Raw genomic sequence first — 20500 nt, forward strand, 5'->3', positions numbered from 1 at the left:
AAAGAAGAAAATGAGGGAGATAAACCAGAAGTTCTCTGGGTGCTGTGGCAAGGGCAACGGGAGTGCCCTTCTGGTTGCCAGCCCGTATTCCTGTGATCTTTTATCACAGCCCTACAGATCATGCTCTGTAACAATGGGCTGGAATTATGTTCTACCTGCAATTGATTCCTCTTTCCTTTTCTTATAGTTTTGCTTTGTTTGATTGTTTATTTGTTTTTGCTTTGCTTTTATTCTGCTGCTGTTAATAAGAACATTTGGCAAGCAACCAGTTTAGGAATGATCCACCAACCCAATCATTTGTGGCACTGAAATACCATCACTTGCAAGATGGCATTGGGTCCAAGTGATGAGAACTGTAAGTCTTTCAGCTCTTTGTTGTGTAGATACTTATCTATAGGTGTGTCCTGGGTGGAGAAATCTTGGGAAAGGAGAGTTGGACTGTATTTTAAATCTATAGTTGTGGCTACTCTCCAAATAATGGCATTTGCCAGACCTACAATATTCTTGGCAATTATATTTCACATAAATTGCTCCCCTGCATATTGGCCTGCTTTGCAACAGTTCACCTATACTACTTAGTTAGGTGCCATCTGTAAGTAGAACTGAGTGGAAATTTGCTGAAAGAAAATTAAAGTGGCTATTTACTGAGCACCAGCTATGGGCCAGCTTCATAGCTAGCCATTTTAGATCCACTAAGTCAAATCATTCCATCCATTCCGCTGGTGAACATCCTTGTTTCACCAGGAGACAATGGAAACTTAGATGGGCCAAACATCAGGCTCAAGATGACCCAGTGACTTGTGACCTCCAAAGCCAGTCATGTGGACTAGATGTTACACTTCTGCCCCCAGAAATGGCTTCCTTAGCTTCCCAGTGTAGCATTTACTGGTCTATGGTCATTCCACCAAGTGAGATCTTAACATTCCAATAGCTTTGGGCAAGCATTTTGTTCCTACCAACCCCACTAATTGCCTTTGAAATACTTATAACTTTTGTTCACCACTCCTACAATGCAAATGAAGTCATTAATCTGTGAAAGTATGGAAAAGCATGCTGTAATTAAAATTCCACACAGCTGTATTATACAATGGGGTTCGGCCACTCTTATCCCAAAGCAAGCGATGAGCAGGAAATGGCTGTCCTGGAATTGCAGATATACTGCGATTTTGAGAGTGGAATTGAAGTCCATTATCAACTCTGCGAAAACTCCCTGTTCATTACCAGAAAGATTACAGATTGATTCTATCTGCCCTGAAACCTACTTTTTTTTTTTTTACATTTTAAAGTAACTTGTTACACAAACACGTAACAATATCGATGGAATGCAGAAAATAAAAGGGAAGAAAATTACCCACAATCCTGACACATTAAAAAAAAATCTATTTTCATTTCACTCTACTCCTTTCCAGCTCTGGTCCATATATATAATTTTTACAGTGTTAAAACCTGGCAGAGGTATAATTTTGTATTCTACTTATGTTTTTTCAATAAACATTAAAGCAGAAGCTTTTTTTCCCCCATGTTTCAGACTCTTGAATGTTTCAGACTCTGTAGCTATGAAATGGCAGTGCCCACTTTTAGCTGAGGCCAGGCCATGGGCAGTGTCCAGGTCCCAGGAGGGCAATGTAAATAGCTCTTGGGAGGAACACTTGTTTCTTTTGCTTCCCAATGTGTTTTGATCTATTCCTGCTGAGAAATATGGCAACAGTTCATTCATTTCAACTTCTGTGAAATAGTTCATAATATGACTATACCACAGTTTACTCGTATCCAGGGAAAAATCTGAGTAGACAGGTAAGGCTGGGTCTGCCAGGGGAAATGATTCAGTACTCAGCCAGTGGATGAAGAATCAGCTCCTGCATCTGAAAGCTTTGTACAAGCTTTTTACAAGTTTTGTCAAGCTTTGCGTTACTGTGGAGTTAAGGAGGGAAACAAAGGAAAGATCCTAATAAACTAGTCAGGTTGGAAGCCCAAGATGGTGCAGGAGGTGGGGGAAGGGAGGTGTTTTAAGAAGGAGGTGGGGGAAGGGAAGGTGTTTTAAGAAGGTCCAGATAGACCTGGGATAAAGTTAATGCAGAGATTCGTTGGCCTTGAAGTCCAGGTGAACCATTGCAAGCTAGGACAGTCATACATTACTGATTTGTTTTATTTTATTGATTTATTTGTTTAATATTTGTACTTCTCAAGCTACTGCTCCTCTTATTTCTTCCTAAAACATTTTGATTATAAACTATTAAAACATTCAAATAATTATAAAGAATAGCATAGCAAACACCCATGTACTCAACCACTTAGCCTGATCAAATTTTAAAATGTCATATTTGCTTGAGATACTTTAAAGAACTAAAACACCACATATACTGTTGAATCCTCCTATATGCTCCTCTCAAATCCCATTCACCTTCAATTCCAAAAGCAATTAATATTCAGAAGTTGCTATCTCTCCCATAGATGATTTTAGAATAAAACATGTATGTATCTAAACAATACATTATTTTACAATTTTAATGCTATACACAAAAAAGTGTCATACCACTTGTGTCCTTCTGTAACTTGCTTCTTTCTTGGTAGAGGTATAATGAAAGATATTCTGTAAGAGTTGAGTTAGAGAAGGACTTGTTAAAAGAAGAGGTGCAGGTGTAGAATTTGGAGATATTGAAAGGGGAACAAGCCTTTTTACAAATGAAACAGGTTTTCTTTTACTTCCTTTTATGCTTTCCTATTTTTATATGTTATCATTTCCCAAGGCTCTAAACCATGCTTATGCTTCCTTAAATAAATCTCACAAGACAAAAGCCAAGTGCATGAAAATCACCAGGCATTGATGCCTGTCTGAAAAATATAATCAAACGCTAATCATGGAGTATAGATTTTCTTTCTTCCCCGAGGCAAGATGCTCCCTGGCACCTGTGGAGGTGAGCCCCAGCATGAATGATCTGTTTTTGACAGTCTTTTCATACATGAAAGCTCATTTGACAAGTCACCTAGGCACACAATTTAAAAATCCAATTGGCATTTGTGTTGGCTGTGAAACTGTATATCCAGAAAGCCAAGAGGGGCGTCTTCCACTGCACCCAAGTTTGCTGCTACTCTGAAAAATGTAACTCTGCTGTGCAATATAGTATCATTGGCTACATATGGTTGTTTAAGTTAAAATTAATTAAAATTAAAAATCCAGTTCCTAGTTACTAGTGTAGTTAGTAACTAATCACATCAGGTACATTTCAAGTGTTCAGTATATATGTGACCAGTGGCTACCATAATGGACAACACAAATATAGAACATTTCTACTACTGCAGAAATTCAAATGGACAGCACTGGTTGATGATACAAGAGTTGGTGACATTATTCTCTATATGACTGAGTAAGATCCTCTGCATGCATAGTTCTTTTTGACAATGGGTGGATGAGGGTGATGATCATTCTTCTAGCTTGAGGGTTTCCTGTGGGTTAGAATAAGGAAAACGCTAATTCTTTGCTGTTAAACATATCTGAAATTGTAATCTCTCACTTACTTGAGGTAAGAATGCTGAAATAAGTAAAAGACTTGCTCAATAGTTCACACATAGTCGGTACTTAACAGAGGTTAGTGACTGTCTTTACAAGGCCCAATTAGGAGATGGGATCCATAGTAGTCATAAGGACATGGATAATTTAATATAAAGAATCATTAACAAGGTATTAATTTGTTAACCAAGTAATAGGATATCATGGAGACAAAAGCTCCAGGTGGATTGAGAGCAATGATAGAAGTTGGAATTACTAAACCTTAGAGATTTAGATAGAGGGACTGTGATGGGAAATGGGTAGAGAGCAAATGGGAGAGGACCGGAAGGGGAAGAGGGCAAGCACTGAGAAACATGGAAGAAGGCTGAAACTAACCCAGCTAAATGACTTGAAATATGGGTATGTAATATTTAATTTTAAATACTCACAGTACTTTACATAAATATTCATGCCATTGGTAAGTTCACCACTGATGATGTTTTGTGGAGGGGAATTGTTTGTTTTGCTGAAAATTACAGAGAGGAAGGAGGCAAGATGGCGGAGAAGTAGGGAGCACCGGACATTTCGCCTGCACTCATCTCTCAAACAGAGAAGGACACTGAGCCACAGGACTTTGGGAAGAGAAAGAGACAGGGTACACTGGGAAGGAAACCTCATAAGTGCGTGAGTGCGAACTGGGGAAGATGAAAGCGGTATGCGGCCCAGAGACACAGAGGGAGGGGAGGGAACCTGGCTTGCGTGCCGCTCCGGTGAGTGATAAACCAGCGTGGTGGCGAGCTGCCGCGAGTCCAGGGGAAAGGAAAGAAAAGCTGAGATTGCTCATAGAAGTGTCTCTGGAGAAGAGAAAAAAGCCTCGGCTTGGAAAGTCAGTGTTTTTTAGCGCTGGCTGGGGTGCTGACTTTAAACTAGGTGCCCTGGTCCCAGAAGGCGCCAGGAAAAACTGAACTGCCATGCACCCGGCACCATCCATGGCAGCGGCAGCCAGGTGAACCCGCAGTAACTTCTGCAGAGGCGATCCGGCGCCAGGTGAAGTGGCAGTGGCACGCGTCACATGGATCTGCTAAAGCAGCAGCAGCTGCGACCCGGTGAAGTGGCGCTACCACCGGGTGAAGAGGCGGCTGCATGAGTGAAAGTTGCCCACTGAAGTGGCTGCAGCGGTGAAGCAGCAGCAATACCTGCGGCAGCAGCGGTCCTGGCGCCGGGTGAAGCGGCAGTGGTACACGCGACGTCAGCCTGCTAAAGCGGCGGTGGCGGTGACCCAGTGAAGCGGAGGCTGTGGGAGCGAAAAGTTGCCTGCTGAAGTGGCAGCGGATGATAAAGTGGTTGCGGCAGGGTGAGGCACGTGGACTCTGCGGACCTGAAGTTGCTACATTCCCCAAATGCACTCGGTTTGTATTCCTCCTTGACCCCGGCAGATCTGAGGCTGTGGCACTTCCCCCAACCTCCACTCAACCCCCGGCAATAGGGAAGCATCAACTAGCGGAACTGTTAATGGCAGTATAACAAAGCCTCTCAGGAATAATCAGACTAGATAGTTTCTCTGGATAACACCACCTTCTTTCTCTCACCTCTCCTACCATATCCTACCCTTTAGCTCTTTGAAAAAAGCTTCTTAACCCTTGGCCTAATCATTCTATCTCCAATTTTGCCTCATCTCCGCCCTATCATCTCTCTCCTTCTCTATGCTCTTCAACCAGCACTACATACACCTGGCTATTTAACTGTAGCTGGGAAATCTGGTTTTATGCTTTAAACCGATCTTTGTCTATCGGTTTTCTTCTTTCTTCCTTTTCTTCTTTTTGACTTTTTTATGTATTTTTATTTTCTATCATTCGCCTCCCCTCCTCCGTCTTTTCTCATTACTTTTTGTTTTCCCTCTCAGTTAGCGTGATTGTTGGATTTGTCTGTGCGTTTGTGTCCCTCTGTTCCCTGTGTGTTTGTCTGTATGTTTTCTTCTCCAGGGCTACCTCAAAAACAAGCCAAAGAACACAGGGTGGAGAGTCCCAAATACCACTACAAGAAGGAAAATGAAATAACCAAGGTCTCAACAAGAGAGACCAAGGGATACCATTCAAAGAACATTTTCTGAAAGGATAGGCCCTGGACAGTCAAAGAGTCTTCTTGGGTACAGCAGCGGTCACAGGTGCAGAGAGCATAACAAGTCTTTAACACTAACAAGAGACAGAAAGCTAACCAAAATGAGGAAACGAAAGAGCTCTCCTCCAAAGAAATTCCAAGAAGAATTGACAGCTAATGAACTGCTCAAAACAGATATAAGCGGCATAACTGAACAAGATTTTAGAATAATAATCATAAAATTAACCACTGGGCTTGCAAAAAGCATAGAGGACATTGAAGAAACTATGGCTACAAACAACATGGAGGACAAAAATAGGCATGATGAATTAAAAAATGCAATAAATGAAATATATAATAAACTGGAGGTGTCCAATGCACGGATTGAAGAGGCAGAAAAGAGAATAAGTGATTTAGAAGACACCATTATAGAAAAACAAGAAGCTGACAAAAAAAGAGACAAACTGATCCAGGAACAGGAAAGAAGAGTTCGAGAGCTCAGTGATACAGTCAAACGCAACAATATCCTTATCATAGAAATCCCAGAAGAGGAAGAGAGAGGGAAAGTGCTGAAGGAATCCTGGAACAAATTATAGCAGAGAACGTCCCCAACCTGGGGAAGGAAGTAAACGTTGAAATACAAAAGGCACAGAGGACTCCCCTCAGAAGTAATTTGAATCAATCTTCTGCACAACATATCATAGTGAAAATGGCAAAATAAAAGGACAAAGAGAGAATGTTGAAGGCAGCTAGGGAGAAAAGGGCCCTAACATACAAAGGGAAACCTATCAGAGTGGTGACAGACCGATCTACTGAAACGTGGCAGGCCAGAAAAGAATGGCAGGAGATCTTGAATGTGATGAACAGAAAAAATATGCAGCCAAGAATCCTCTATCCCGCAAGCCTGTCATTCAAAATAGAAGGAGAGATAAAAGTCTGTCCAAATAGAAATTGAAAGAAATTGTCACCACTAAGCCAGCCCTACAAGAAATCCTGAGGGGGACTCTGAGGGAAGTATTGCAAGGAACGAAGACACCAGAGACACCACAACAAGCATGAACACCACAAAGGACACAATGACTCTAAACCCACATATTTCAATAATAACACTGAATGTAAATGGGCTGAATGCTCCAATCAAAAGACATAGGGTAGCAGAATGGATAAAAAAACAAAATCCGTCTATATGCTGTCTACAAGAAATGCATTTTAGATTGGAAGATACCTTCAGATTAAAAGTAAGGGGATGGAAAAATATCTATCATGCTACCTGAAGTCAAAAGAAAGCTGGAGTAGCTATACTTATATCGGACAACCTGGACTTTAAACTAAAGACAATAACAAGGGATGAAGAAAGGCATTATGTAATAATTACAGGGTCCATCCATCAGGAAGAACTAGCAATTATAAATGTCTATGCACCGAATATGGGAGCACCTAAATATTTAAAATAATTAATCACAAACAGAAACAAGCATATAGATAAGAATGTGCTAATAGCAGGGGACTTTAATACTCTGCTTACAGCAATGGATAAATCAACCAGACAGAAAAATCAGCAAAAAAACAATGGACTTGAATGACACAATGGACCAGAAGGATCTGACAGATATATTTAAAACTCTGCATTCTGAGGCCAAGGAATTCGCTTTCTTCTCAAGTGCGCATGGCACATTCTTCAAGATAGATCACATACTGGAACATAAAGCAGCCCTCAATAAATATAAAAGATTTGAGATCATATCATGCACACGTTCAGACCATAATGCTTTGAAACTTGAAAACAATCACAGGAAGAAGTCTGGAAAACCTCCAAAAACATGGAGGTTAAACAACATCCTACTAAAGAATGAATGGGCCAATCAGGCAATTAGAGAAGAAATAAAAAAAATATATGGGAACAAATGAAAATGAAAATACAACAATCCAAACTATGGGATGCAGCAAAGGCAGTCCTAAGAGGAAAATACATTGCACTCCAGGCCTATTTCAAGAAATTAGAGAAAGCTTAAGTGCAAAATCTAACAAATCGCCTAAAGGAACTAGAGGTAGAGCAACAAGAGCATCCCAAACCCAGTAGAAGAAGAGAAATAGTAAAAATCAGAGCAGAAATAAACAACATAGAGACCAGAGGAACCATTGAACAGATCAATGAAACCAAGGGTTGGTTCTTTGAAAAAATAAACAAAATAGACAAACCTCTAGCCAGGCTTCTCAAAAAGAAAAGAGAGGCCACCCAAATAGACAAAATCTTGAATAAAAATGGACTTATTACAACCAACCCCTCAGAAACACAAGCAATATCAGGGAATACTATGAAAAATTATATGCCAACAAATTGGACACCTTAGAAGAAATGGACAAATTCCTAAACACACACTCACTACCAAAATTCACACGGGAAGAGATAGAAAATCTGAACAGACCCATAACTAGTGAAGAAATCGTATCAGTGATCAAAAATCTCCCAACAAATAAGAGCCCTGGACCCGATGGCTTCCCAGGGGAGTTCTACCAGACATTTAAAATGGAAATAATACTCATTCTTCTCAAGATATTCCAAAAAATAGAAATTGAAGGAAAACTTCCAGCATCACTCTGATTCCCAAGCCAGATAGAGATCCAGCAAAAAGAGAGCTACAGGCCAATATCCTAATGAATACGGATGCAAAAATCCTCAACAAGATACTTGCAAGTCGAATCCAACAGCACATAAAAAGAATTATCCACCAAGATCAAGTAGGATTCATTCCTGGGTTACAGGGCTGGTTCAATGTTGACAAATGAATCAACGTGATCCATAACATCAACAAAAGAAAAGATAAAATCCATATGATCCTGTCGATAGATGCAGAAAAAGCATTTGACAAAATACAACATAGCTTCTTAATAAAGACTCTCGAGAAAGTCGGGATAGAAGGAACTTACTTAAACATCATAAACGCCATCTATGAGACATCCTCAGCTAACATCATCCTCAATGGGGAAAAACTGAGAGCTTTCCCCCTGAGATCAGGATCACGACAGGGATGTCCATTCTTACCACTGTTGTTTAACATAGTGTTGGAAGTCCTAGCATCAGCCATCAGACAACAAAAGGAAATCAAAGGCATTAAAATTGGCAAAGAAGAGGTCAAACTTTCACTTTTAGCAGACGACATGATACTCTACATAGAAAACCCGACAGACTCCATCAGAAGCCTACTAGAACCGATCCATGAATCAGCAAAGTTGCAGGGTAGAAAATCAACGTGCAGATATAGGTTGCATTTTTATACACCAACAATGAAGCAACAGAAAGAGAAATCAAGAAACTGATCCCATTCACAATTGCACAAAAAACACATAAAGTACCTAGGAATAAACCTAACCAAGGATATAAGCGATCTGTATGATGAAAACTATAGAAAACTTATGAAGGAAATTGAAGAAGACACAAAGAAATGGAAAAACACTCGATGCTCATGGATTGGAAGAATAAATATAGTTAAAATGTCATTACTACCCAAAGCAATCTACACACTCAATGAAATCCCAATCAAAATTGCTCCAGCATACTTCTCAAAGCTAGAACAAACTATCCTCAGATTTGTATGGAACCACAAAAGACCCCGAATAGCCAAAGTAATACTAAAGAATAAAACCAAAACAGGAGGTATCACCATCCCAGACTTTAGCCTCTACTACAAAGCTGTCCTCATCAAGTCAGGATGATATTGGCTCAAAAACAGACACATAGACCAACGGAACAGAATTGAGAAATCAGAATTGGACCCAAAACTGTACAGCCAACTGATCTTTGACAAAGCAGGAAAGAATATCCAATGGAAAAAAGACAGCCTCTTTAACAGATGGTGCTGGGAGAACTGTACAGCAACATGAAGAAGAATGAAACTAGATCATTTTTTCACACCACACACAAAAGTAAACTCAAAATGGTTAAAGGACCTGAACATGAGACAGAAAACCATCAAAACCCTAGAGGACAAAGCAGGAAACATCCTCCTTGATCTCCATCGCAGCAATTTCTTACTTGACACATCCCCAAAAACAAAAGAATAAAGAGCAAAAATAAACTGTTGGGACCTCATCAAGATTAAAACCTTCTGCACTGCAAAGGAAACAATCCATAAAACTAATAGGCAACCAACGGAATGGGAAAAGATAGTTGCAAATGACATATCAGTTAAAGGGTTAATATCCAAAATCTATAAGGAACTCACCAAATTCCACACCCGAAAAACAAACAACCCAGTGAAGAAATGGGCAGAAGATATGAACAGACACTTCTCCAAAGAGGGCATCCAGATGGCCAACAGACTCATGAAAAGATGCTCAGCATCCCTCCTCATCAGGGAAATACAAATCAAAACCACACTGAGATACCATGTCACAGCAGTCAGAGTGGCAAAAATGAGCAAATCAGAGAACTCTAGATCCTGGCGAGGATGTGGAGAAATGGGCACCCTTCTATACTGCTGGTGGGAATGTAAACTGGTGAAGCCCCTCTGGAAAAAGTGTGGAGCTTCCTTAAAAAGAACAATTGAACTTCCCTATGATCCAGCAATAGCACTGCTAGGAATTTAACCAAGGGATACAGGAGTGCTGATGCATAGGGGTACATGTACCCCAATGTTCATAGCAGCACTCTCAACAATAGTCAAAACATGGAAAGAGCCTAAGTGTCCATCAAGGGACGCATGGATCAAGAAGATGTGGTTTATCTATACCATGGAATACTACATGGCAATGAGAAACAATGAAATCTGGCCATGTGTAGCAAGATGGATGGACCTTGAGGGTGTTATGCTGAGCAAAATAAATCAGGCAGAGAAGGACTAATATCATATGTTTGCACGTATAGGAGGATTAGGAGAAACTTAACAGAGGACCAAGGGGGAGATGAAGGGGGGAAATAGTGGGGGAGAGGGAGAGAGGCAAACCATGAAAGACTCTTGAATACTGAGAACAAACTGAGGACTGATGGTTGTTAGGGGGGGATGGTGTAGATGGGCATGGAGGAGGGCACTTGTGGGGATGAACACTGGGTGTTATACGGAAACCATCTTGACAATAAACTATTTGAAAAAGAAAGAAAGAAAGAAAGAAAGAAAGAAAGAAAGAAAGAAAGAAAGGAAGGAAGGAAGGAAGGAAGGAAGGAAGGAAGGAAGGAAGGAAGGAAGGAAGGAAGGAAGGAAGGAAGGAAGGAAGGAAGAAAATTACAGAGAGAAGTCTGTTTGCCTATGTGGGTTAATAATAAGGACTTTTTTCTCCACTCAATACATGACTTGTGTTTCATTTTATATTTTGGTGTTAGATGGTGCATGAGGCAAGAAACATCGAAAAGACTGGTAGAGTGCTGTGAAACACTATGTGGTTTATTTATAGGATAGAACAGAGAGCCCTCTGAGAGGAAGTCAACCCAAAGAGAGGAGTCAACCTAATCCAAATAGTAGCCTCTCTTTATCAGAGCCACATGGTGTGTGTGTGTGTGTGTGTGTGTGTGTGTGTGTGTGTGTAGCACCATTTTGAATAAATAGAATAATAGCTTCCATTTACTAAGTACTTTATACTGTATTTTAATCTTCACCCCAACTTATCCATCTGTATGTGTAAAATAAAATAGGATATATATCTACAAGGCTACCCAGGTAGGAAATAGATTTGAACCAAACCAGATAAGTGTGATTCTAATGAGACACTTATAACACCTGCATGATGGTGTCTGCCTCTTGGATTTGCACACACAGACAAGAGCCAGAACTAGGAAACTATGTGTTATAGGTGATAACATGACCCCATTTTAAACCCCAGCTAGTGTGGCCTCTAATATTTCATTAACTTTACAAACCCTTTCCCCTATCCATTGTGGAGGAAGCTCTTGTTTAAAAATAATAACACTATCTACCACTTTGCTTAAAAAAAACAAACAACAACAGTAACAAGAAACTAAATACATAAGTTCCCCCCCCCCCATTGTCGATTGGCTACTATAGTACAGGTTTGGGTCTCATTGCCTCCCTTTGACTTACACATCTCAGGTCATTTTATGCCATGAACTTGGAAACTTTACTTCGTTATGTCCTTGGAACAGTTCTGCCCTCCTACCTGGAGGTTTTTTCCTCCTCCAGCTGACCATATGGTGGCTGTTTGGCTAGCCTGCTGCTGTCTGTCCTCTGCACATGGCTATTGAAGCAGTGCTCTCGCAAAGAGACAGTGGGGAAGTGTTTTTATACTTCTCTTCCCATCTAATGAGTATTTGGTTATACTATATGCTATATCATGTATGAGCATATGTATTAGTTTGGGTCACACTATGTATTACACACACACACACACGCTGTGTAAAATATATAGCGAGATGTTAGCACAATCACTTAAGAAAATTTTTATAAATAAGGGTTTATTTGCACCTCAAATAAACAAATAAACAGATTCCTCCTCTCCCAATATTCTATAATTCTCCATGGGGAAAAAGTACTTCCGAAATAAAGAGAAAAGAATTGTGCATGTTTTTTAATAAGTATGTAGTTCTGAGGCTCACAATAAGTATTATCATAATAATTCATAGTCTCTCTTATTCAGAAAACATTGATTAGGTACTGTTATGATAATAAAAATTATTTATTAGATTTCTGCTATGTGATAGGCATTTTGCATTTGCCGCTTCTAATCCTCAAAATAGCTCTATAAAGAAGATACCGTTATTCTTATTTTACAGTTTAAGAGACTAGGACTCAAATGATTTATTTATTTAATACAGTATAGTTCACAAGGAGCCAGGACCAGGTTTGAGCTGTTATCCAGATGACTCCAAATAAAATATTCTTTCTTCTGTGATTGGCTGTCTTTCTTTGTGCCAGGCACAGTGCAAAGTGGGTCATAAAAATAGAACATGCCCTTGAAGGGCATGCAGTCTGGTGGAGAAAGTAAGCCATGGAAACTCTTATTGTTATATAGTCTTCTTTGTTGTTATTTTCTTTCTCTATAGTATTTTAGAAAGTCAGCTGGAAAAGATGTACCATACGCTTTCTCCTACCTTTACTCTTCAAAGAGACCACCTGAACAACCTAGCAGAAGTGGTGCATTGGAAATACTAAATGAGATAAATTTCTTTTCCACTTTCAATCCTTAAATTTTTGTTTTTAAGTGTAATTGTGTCTCTCTGCAGATTCACCAACTGAAATCTGTGACATGGAAGATCAGCTAAATGAGGATCTCAAAGAACATAATTTACAGACTGTCTCAAGAGAACATTTTAGAGCAAGGGCTATTTTCTTTTGTCCAGTGATAGAAGTGAAGACTGAGATCAGACCTAAGTCTGGAGGTAGAAAAGCAAAAAGAAGCCCTTCCATGCACACAGCCTTTTATTCTAATTCACAGTCAGAACTTTGCAAGCCAGACCCTACCCTTGGTGGGTGGGAAGCAAGTATATGGATTAAGACTATGAAACATGTCCTTTGCTTCACCAGAGTGGTCATAATCCTGAGGATTTCACCTGAAAGGGCATTCTGAGTTAAGGAAAAACTTAGGATAACTGATGCTGTCCATCTTCAGACATGGGTTCTCTGAGGATACTTCTGATATTGACTTGCCAGTGACTTGCTGTGTGACCCTGGATGAGTCATTTCCTCTAAAACATCTGTGTAATAGGAAAAAAACTTTTTGCTCCTTGAATAATAATTGTATATATATGCATACTCTCATGTTTAAAAATTTTTAAGTTAACTTTTAAAATTAAGTATTCATTTACAATGTTCTGGCCCCATGCTAGGTATATTGCTCACATAATTTCAGTGACTCTCTCCAAGGTCACTATGAGGGTATTGTTACAACTGTCCTCATTTTACAAATACAGAAATCAAGTAACTTGCCACAATCCAGCCTAGTTGTAAGTGGTTGAGTCAGGACCACTTGATCTACATTCATTGCTCAGGTTCACATTATAAATTCACAGAATTATGTGACTCATAACATAAGCCTCTTACTAGATTGCAAACTATTCATATTTATATCTCCTACACCATCTTGCAGAATATTGGCACCTAGTAGGAACCCAGCAAGTTTTATTTTATAATTCATAAATATGAATGAAAGAATGGATAAGAAAGTAAGTTAGTGTTATCATCCTTAATATATTTTTATTAATAATATAATAGAAAAAGCTGGATTTCCTAGCAGCTATGGCAAATTGTATACTTGATATATAGTCCTAGAGAATATTGATGAACAATTCTATATATTTTTTCTCAAAACTGAAGAGAAAAAGCTCAGTGGGAATCTGTATGGGAAATAATAGCAGTATCATACACCAAAATGTTTTTGGATTTTTCAACTGAGCAGTCCCAGAATATCTTAATATTTTAGTTTTATTAAGCTTTTAATTTTAATTTCAGTACATGTAACAGTGTTCTTTTAGTTTAGGTGTAGAATATAATGATTCAACAATTCTATACATCACTCAGTGCTCATGGCGATAAATGTAATCTTAATCTCCTTCATCTCTTTCACCCATTTCCCCACCTACCTACCACCAGTTATTTCTCTAAAGTTAAGAGTCTCTTTTTTGGTTCTTTCTCTCGCTCTCTTTTTACTTTCTTTTGCTCAGTTGTTTTATCTCTTAAATTCCACATATGAGTAAAATGATATGGTATTTGTCTTTCTCTGACTTATTTTACTTAGCATAATACTCTTTAGTTTCATCCACATCATTACAAATGGAAAGATATCATTCTTTTTATGGCTGAATAATGTTTCAGCCATAGAAGAAATAATGCTATAATAAACATGGGGTGAATGTATCCTTTTGAATTAATATTTTTGTATTTTGGAGGTAAATACTTAATAGTGTGATTACCGGATCATAAGGTAATTCTATTTCTTATTAAAATTTTTTAAAATGTTTGTTTACTTTTGAAGGAGAGAGAGCCAGAGTATGAGCAGAGGATGGACAGAGAGAGACACACACAGAATCCAAAGCAGGCTCCAGTCTCTGAGCTGCCAGAGCCTGATGCAGAGCTTGAACTTATGAGCCTGCTTAACCGACTGAGCCACCCAGGTGCCTCAAGGTAGTTCTATTTCTATTTTTGAGGAAACCCATACTATTTTCCACAGGGACTACACCTGTTTGCAATCCCAAGACTTCTTTTTTCTCCACATCCTCTCCATTACCTGTTTCTTGTGTTTTTGATTTTAACCATTCTGACAGGTGTTAGGTAATATCTAATTGTAGTTGTGATTTGTGTTTCTCTGTTAATGAGTGATGTTGGATATCTTTTTATGTACCTGTTGGCCATCTGTATGTCTTCTTTGTAGAAATGTTTATTCATGTCTTCTAATACTTTAAAACTTGGTCTGTCAGATTTAATTAAGATAATGAACCTTGTAGTCACATGTTATTAATGATTATTTTGCATATTTGCTTTTAGGTCTTTATTTATGAATCTTGTCCCATGCCACTAAATTCTGGAACTTATTTACAAACCAAATTTCAAATGTATTTAAAAGAAAAGAATTACCCAATGTTTAGGGCAGTTAGAAGTGTGCGCACGTGCGCACACACACACGCACACACACACAAGACTTAGTGGAAGTGCATTTATGTGTTTGTGCATATGTGTACATATGGTGTGTATGTGTGTGCCTACATATATATATGAATTAAATCCTATTACACAGTTTTTACAAAGTCGTGTATCTATTTCCTGACTCTAATCTATTGAGTTCAAAGGTGATAGGGAGGGAGAAGAGAAGGAGCCCAAACAGCATAACTTCCATATTTGAAGTATTAGCAAAAATATGCTTTGCATGAGCAAACAAGCCATATCTGGGGGCGTCTGGGTGGCTCAGTCTGTTAAGTGTCTGACTTCAGCTCAAGTCATGATCTCACAGTTCGTGGGTTCGATCCCCACATCGGGCTCTGTGCTGACAGCTCGGAACCTGGAGCCTGCTTCAGAGTCTGTGTATCTTTCTCTCTCTGCCCCTCCCCCGCTCACGCTCTATCTCACTCTGTCTCTCAAAAATAAAAAAAATAAAAAAATAAAAAAAAACAAGCCATATGTAAACCTGAGGATTCCTGAGCCTACATGTGCACAATACGTGTATAGATTTGTCTTTTATTACTATGTCATGAAAATAAATGAGTAACCAGTATTTCTTTAAATTTCGAGAGGATATTTTGGATGAAAAAAGTTAAAATAGAGACTATATGGCATATTTAAAATTCAGTTTGGGAGTTCTGAGAAGCACCTCCAAAATAGGCAGTCACCTCCTGTGGGTGGCTGAAACTAAAACCACCCATAAAATAATAAGACATCACATGAAACACAAGAGCATATTCCAACAGAAGTTGATTCTCACATGGGAAATATTTAGGATGGGTTCCAAAACAAGTAGCAGAAGATAATTGTCTATTTTGCATCAGGTAATTTTCCTCCTAAGCTTTGAATAAATTGACAGTGCTGCTCTAAACAGATTTTACTATTTTATTTTATTTAAAAAAAGTTTATTTATTTATTTTGAGAGAAAGAGTGTGCATGTGCATCAGTTGGGGGAGGGAAAAAGAGAGAGAGGGGGAGAGAGAGAGAGGAGAGAGAGAGAATCCCAAGCAGGTTTCACTCTGTCAGTGCAGAGCCTGATGCAATGTTCAGTCTCTCCAACCATGAGATCTTGACCTGAGCCGAAATCAAGAGTGAGAAGCTTAACCAACTGGGCCACCCAGGAGCCCTGGATTTTACTATTTTAACCAACCAAACAAACAAAAAAGTAAAAATAATGCTTAAATATGTATAGTTTTGAAGCTATATTGTTAGATCAATTTTTTGTCTACTTTGGAATCATTTTGCTATTTATCTCCTCTTTTTGGGTGCAGGAATAGAACTTTATCTTAGGAAAATATAGAATGATTTTTTGTTGCACCCAGCACCAGTGTGGAATGAACATTTGCACTTCTGCATCAGAACCCTGCTTTTGAAAATCAATCAGTGATACCCCTGCATCTGATAGCCAATCATTAATAGTCGCATGAACTCCAGAGATTTCACTTCCTGGTTAAAGGCCAACCAACCTCTAACCAGACTCTTCTGAAAGATACCCCCTCCAGTTTTGAATACCACATGTCCCAACACACTCTATTTGATTAGCAGCTTGTTTTGATTCCCTATCTTCTATGACCACACCCCTACCTTCCCTAGCAAGCAACAAATTCAGCTTCCTGCTTCTGATATTGTGGTGGGGGCTCACCTCTTCCTTCCTTCTTTGACAGCAGTGACTTTCCAAGTGAGGGGTGCAAGAAAGAATGTGCATCCCTCTCCTTTTATCCACCCAAATTTGGTCCTGGCACAAATCCGTACCTCAACATTAAACCTAATGCACAGTGTGTGCATTTTAATTTAGAACTCACTAGTCTGCATTCCCTCTCTGTTTCCAAAAATGAGATACATGTACTATTTACTGTTTGGGAGATCAATTTGCTGGTACACAGATACACCTATATTTGTGTGTGTTGTGTGTGTGTGTGTGTTGTGTGTGCAATCTTTAGTATGTATTTGAGAAAAATGTAAAACTAGCATATAAAATCAGTGACTTCAGGAATACTATCACCTAAGTCAAAGCGAACATAAGATGCAAATTTAAAACTGAAATCTTTTAAAGTATTGAATAAACAAATAAAGATGATTGATATGATAAAATAATGATGTTAATAAACAAACATTTAAAGTTTGACCAATATCACACCGTATTTTTTTTTAAATTTTTAAAAATGTTTTACTTATTTCTGAGAGAGAGAGACAGCGTGAGCAGGGGAGGGTCAGAGAGAGAGAGGGAGACACAGAATCCGAAACAGGCTCCAGTCTCTGAACTAGCTGTGAGCACAGAGCCCGACGAGGGGCTCGAACCCATGAACGTGAGATCATGACCTGAGCCCAAGTCGGACACTCAACAGACTGAGCCACCCAGGCGCCCCTCACACTGTGTATTAAAAGCTCTTTGAGGAAAGAGAATAGCCCCACCACTTTTGCCTAACACAATGCCTAGTACATAGAAAGTGTTCAGTAAATATTTGTCAACTGAATGAGCAGAATTCCAGATAAACTTAAGAGTAATCAAGAGCAATCACAACATGAACCACTGTATTATTGGATAGTGATGGCCACAGGACATAAGGATAAACATTACTCAGTCTGATGTTCTTCAAGAAGTCTTGAGGATTGATGCCTAGAATGACATTCTCATTCAGACTTCTCTGAAAATCTTTCACATTTGTCTTTACTACATTTGACATTTAAGCATATTCACTTTTATATCAACAGGAAGAACTTATAGTTGTTTGGTATTTTGGTTGACAAAGCAGTTTCACATATATTATTGATTAGATTGTTTTAGCAACTTGATGAGATAGGAAGGACATTCTTTCCTATTCTATGACAAAACTAGGGCTCATGGAGGTTAAATAACTTACTCACCTTGAACAAATACTTATTAAGCACTTATCCTGTGCAAGGCTCAAGTGGCCAGAAATTCCACAGGTAGCTCACTGGGCCTTTGGCCTTTCATTTCACAGAGGTGCTTAGGTGTTGGCTATGTTTAAAGTCTGGATTTGCTTTGTAATTGTTACAACCATAATTTTTCTTGATAGTATGTAAAAGCTGGGATTAAATTTTTACCTTTATAGAACTTCTTTAAACGTAGGTAAAGGGCTCTGTATTTTGAGAAAACAGTTTAAATAATAATGGAACCAATGTCTTAGCTCTTTACATAGCTAATACTTTTCCTTCTATTCTTTGTTAGGAATTGTTAAAGTTTATCAGATATTTTTTTAGACATCATTTGTAGGTTTATACTGTTTCTTTGTTTAATTTGTTGATTCAGTGATTATATTGATAGATTTCCTGATTTGGGGCCATGATTAAAATCCTGGAACAAATGTTTTTAGTCGAATATCTTTCCACACATCTATGTACATTCCATTTGATTGTATCTCATGTATAATTGTCAAATCTATATTTGTTAGTGAGGCTTATTTATGAATTTATTATTTTATATTCTTTGTAGCATGTTTTACAATTTATAATGTTATAACTTATTTCATTTAATATTGCATCAAACAGCCTAAAACAGTGACTGATATAGACTAAGCACTTGGTAAATACTGGCCTAAGGTACAAAGAAAGAAAGGAAGAAGGAACAGGAGGGAGAATGAGAGCGAGAATTAGCTATGATATTATCAGTTTCTATTTTGATAAAAAATATTTACACCCCTTCAACCTCTTCTATATTACCTGGTCTTCTCAGGTTTTCCAATTCTCCTTTATTTATCTGAGTTCTTTATATCCCCCCCTTTTTTTTAGATTAAAAAGTTTGTTGCCATAGAGTTGCAAGTTTATTCTGTTTATAAAAGTGGTTATGTCTGCTTTCTCATCCAGAACCTTGTAGCTTTTAACTTTTTCTCTCTCTTCCACTCCCTGTTGAGTTTAGATGAGAAGATATTTACATTTTTTGGGTTTATCAAAGAACTAGGTTTTGTATTTACTTCTTCTATTATTGTCATTTTGTTTTCTAGTCCTTTAGTTTCAGATTGCATAAGCGAATTCTCTTTTCCTACTCTGTTTTGGTATTTTTTGGTTGCTTCACATTTTTAAGGATAAATGTTAGCTTTCCTTAATTTTATTCTTTCTTTTTAAATCTGAAGTCATTTTGCTAGGAATTTACCCAAGAGATACAGAAATGCTGAGGCATAGGAGCACATGTACCCCAATGTTCATAGCAGCACTCTCCACAATAGCTAAAACATGGAAAGAGCCTAAATGTCCATCCACAGATGAATGGATCAAGAAGATGTGGTTTATCTATACAATGGAATACTACATGGCAATGAGAAAAAATGAAATCTGGCCATGTGTAGCAACATGGATGGACCTTGAGAGTGTTATGCTGAGCGAAATAAGTAAGGCAGAGAAGGACAAATATCATATGTTTGCACGTATAGGAGGACTAGGAGGAACTTGACGGAGGAACAAGGGGGAGAAGAAGGGCGGAAATGGTGGGGGAAAGAGAGAGAGGCAAACCATGAGAGACTCTTGAATGCTGACAAAAACTGAGGACTGATGGATGTGGGGGGGAGGAGGGATGGGCATGGAGGAGGGCACTTTGGGGATGAGCACTGAGTGTTATGTGGAAACTAATTTGACAATAAACTATTTGTAAAAAAGAAAAATCTGAAGTCATTTAAGGCTATAGCTTTTCCCATGAATATTGCTTTTGCTGTTTACCATAAATTTTGGTATACAGTGTTTGCTGTTTCCCATAAGTATTAGTATAAGTGTTTTATTTTTCATTCTTTCCAGATAGACTGTAATTTTAATTTTGCTTCCCCTTTAAGCCAAAGATTTTATTTTAAAAATTGTTAATTATCTCAAATAGGATGATATTTTACTTTTTCCCCTTATTTTGTTTTCAGTGTGTCATTCATGATCAAAAATTTTTATTGAAGTCTTTTTGTATACAAATATGTAAATGATGATTTTCATAAATTTTTATTGAATGTAACAAAATATTCTCTATTTCCAAAATATGAGATTTAACACACTAATTAAATGAAGTTGATTGAATAAATTATTAAATTTCTCTATGTCCTTATTAATATTTTGTCCTTGATCTGCTAATTCTAAAAAGTATGTTGAAATATGTCATTGTTTATTTTTTACTTAGGTCTCTTGAATCATTAATAGTTTTTGTTTTATACCTTTAACTTTTGTGTTGCTTGATATCTACAAGGCTATGATTGTTTCTCCTGCTTCATAAATTATACTTTTTAATATTATGTAATATCTCTTTTTGCTATCTCAGGATTTTAACTTTAAAGCTAAAATATCTTAGTCTGATATTGCTCTTCTTATTTTGTTTTCATTTATATTT

The sequence above is a fragment of the Hyaena hyaena genome, unplaced genomic scaffold, assembly GCF_003009895.1.
Source record: "Hyaena hyaena isolate Hyena2069 unplaced genomic scaffold, ASM300989v1 scaffold_422, whole genome shotgun sequence".
NCBI classification, from domain to species: Eukaryota; Metazoa; Chordata; class Mammalia; order Carnivora; family Hyaenidae; genus Hyaena; species Hyaena hyaena.